Below are 2,973 nucleotides of genomic sequence, written 5' to 3'. Positions count from 1 at the left end.
ATCAAGACATATGTAACCGTACAAGAATGGTTCAAAAGTTAAATATTGTTTTATTACTGCCAAATTAGACATTTTTTAATAGTCCACTTAGATTGTGTATTTGCTGCTTCAAGACTGGAAGTCTATCACAGATTAAGCAAACTTGAGTTGTAAAGGTTGCATATATGAATGAGTTGATGCAACTAATCTGATATATGTTAATACGTCAATTTTAAACTTTAGCTTCAGGGAAGAAGTTGCTAAATTTCTTACTGAATATGCAAATGCTTCAACCGCATTGGATCCTGACAATGTAAGGAACTTTCTCTTTAATATTATATTTTCTGTTTAACTCTGTGAAAAATTTCTAGGACTTTCGTAAAACCGAATGAAGGTTTGACAAATGGCACTAAAGATTTGCATTTTAAAATCATTTTGAAAACTATGTAACATTACAGAATTTAGTATAATATTACAATTCTAGGCTACATCCAGTGCCATTACTAAGCCATTTGAAACCTGTTCTGATAGAGATAGTATAGTAATGTATCAGTTTTCTTCATGTTTCCAACTTTGATAAACTAATCATATTCCATAAAGGTCAAAAACATTAGCCCTGTAGTTGAAGGTATTGTTTCCATTCATCCCTTTCTTTTATGACCTTTGTAAAAATGGCAAGTTGCTAACTTTGATGTTTGTAAAGTGAATTGTACAGGCAAATCTCACTATAATGAATAAACATACATTCTTAGAAGAACTTTACAGCAGCACTGTAATATTTACCTTGGTGTCATGGGCACATCTAGGCAGTGGATTCCAAATTGGAGCTTCTAAATGGTACAAAATTACTGTACTTAATTGGTGTGTTGGTCTACGGGGTGGGGAGGTGAGGCTAATGGGCCACATATGGCCCCAGGACTAATTTTGTCATCCCACGTCTTAATTCCACCACTCCACATGCACCCTAGGCACTGAGAAGGCAATTTTGCTATGTTCCCCTATCCCGCAAAGCTGTTTTAGTCCCCCAAGGGGCTGTTTTCCTCCCAATAGGAAGTGACTGAGTAGCTGACTCTCCAAAATGGCTTCTGGATTATTTCCTGCAGATCCCTAAACCCTAACAATTGCCCTCAGTCAGTTTAAATGAAATAAAATGTCATGATTTTAGTTGAGCCCAATAAAACATTTAGTCTGAGAGTTATGATGGTGAAAGTTCCCCTTATGCTATTGTAACCCATGTTCACAGTTGTGCAAATCAACTAAAAGTTGGAACAGAATTGCTAAAAGATTTGATTGGATATTAACCAATAGAGTTTCTCTCTCTCTCTCTCTCTCTCTCTCTCTCTCACTCACTCACACTCTCTCTCTCTCTGAATGAAATGTATGTTGCTTGACTGTTTTAATGTTACAGTGCCTCTGTTTAGAAAATTGGGTTTAAACTACTGAAATGCATTTCTTAGAGTTATAATTTTTTTAAAAAAAGGTTCAAATGCTTGGCAGTTTTGGTTAATATGACTTGATAATTGTCTTCACTTTCTAGATTATTGTAATGAATGGCTGCTGTGCTGTCTTTGCTACTCTTTCAACTGTGTTGTGTGATCCTGGAGGTAAGAGAACTTGAATATACAACAAACATTTTGAGAGCTTAGGTAATGGGGCCTGAGCATTTTTAAAAAGGTATTTTTTTTTTTTACTGAGTTGCTGTCCAAGGATAAATGTTTACTCACGCAGAAGATTATCTTCCTGATCGCTTTATTCATTTGTTTTGAAACAAGATTTTCTGTACCCTTGGTATAGGATGTTAAATATAATTTAAATTATGGCCAGGAACCTGCAGCAGAAAATTTGTCTCCAGCATTTAGGTACAGTACATTTACCAGTGCCATCCCCCCAAACCCAATTTTTGTCAGTTGGAGCCCACGCACCCACCCAAGACAGCCATTTCCATGTCAGTGGAAAGTGATGGGAGCATTTTCCTTTGATGAATGGACTATGACAGGACATCCTTGGGAATCTCACTACCTAAAAGAAAATAGCTGGCTGCATCTCTGCTTCTCCCCACACTCTGTACTGGCGCAATAGTGGCCATTTTGGGGGCTGTGGCAGAGAAAAGGTGGGCAGGGGGTAGTTTAGTCATTGTGTAGTTGGAACAGAATTCTGATTTGCACAACTGTGAACATGGGTTACAACAGCATAAGGTGGACTTTCACCATCATAAATCTCAGACAAGATGTCAATGTATATGAAATTCATACAACCTGAAATGAAATTAACATATATAGCTCACCAATTAGTTAATGATAAATGAGGTGAAATGGAATGAGATCAAATCCCTACAAACTATTGTTAGTCTTTTGTATATCAGTATTTTACTATACTAATAATGTTCTTCACTTAGGAAGATTGAATGAAACTACTTTCTGATTTTTACAGTTGTTAACTGTCTTTCTAAAATTAAGACATTATTGTGCATCCTTGTTCTAGATGGCTATCTAATTCCTGCTCCATATTATGGTGGCATAAATTCCAAAACTTGGCTGTATGGTGGAATGCAACCTGTTCATGTGCCCTTATTCAGTGAGGTAAAATTTCATTTTATTAAAGGTCCTATTTTTATAATTTTTTAAAATGTTATCTGTAAAGAGAATTATATAAAACCAAGGTAACAAAGCAGTCAACCAATGTGGAAGCGGACGCTAGCTGTACAGATCGATGTCCTTTCTTTTTATCAATTTCTCCTGGTTAAAGCTGCTATATATTGGTAAGGCTGGGCCGTATGTTCTTGAAACCAAATATATTGTTGGTTCTGTATACCGTTATGTGCTTGCTACCCCCTCACCAGGTATACATCTTTCAGAACGATTATTTGTCGTGTTTTGAAGTTCTTTTAACTTTTCTGCATATGCCTGTGTGTATGTGATTGTCACGTAGTAAAACAAATTCTTAGGCTGATGTAAGGTTACAAACATTATTAGGCCACAGGTGGGCAAAGGCAAA

At 36.3% G+C, this 2,973-nt stretch overlaps 1 protein-coding gene and 1 long non-coding RNA gene across 2 annotated transcripts in view; one reads left to right on the top strand and one right to left on the bottom strand.

Annotated features, from left to right (window-relative positions):
• Positions 1–2,973, bottom strand: part of ANKIB1 (ankyrin repeat and IBR domain containing 1) — a 99,676-nt gene that overhangs the window by 22,848 nt on the left and 73,855 nt on the right. The gene's annotated exons all lie outside the window — the stretch shown is intronic.
• On the top strand, positions 105–2,581 carry LOC121933273. Its single transcript, XR_006104501.1, has 3 exons — positions 105–292; positions 1,517–1,583; positions 2,461–2,581. It is a non-coding gene; the product is annotated as an uncharacterized LOC121933273 (long non-coding RNA).

Source organism: Sceloporus undulatus, chromosome 6, assembly GCF_019175285.1.
Source record: "Sceloporus undulatus isolate JIND9_A2432 ecotype Alabama chromosome 6, SceUnd_v1.1, whole genome shotgun sequence".
Lineage (NCBI taxonomy): Eukaryota > Metazoa > Chordata > Lepidosauria > Squamata > Phrynosomatidae > Sceloporus > Sceloporus undulatus.
This window is presented reverse-complemented; position numbering and strand designations above follow the sequence as displayed.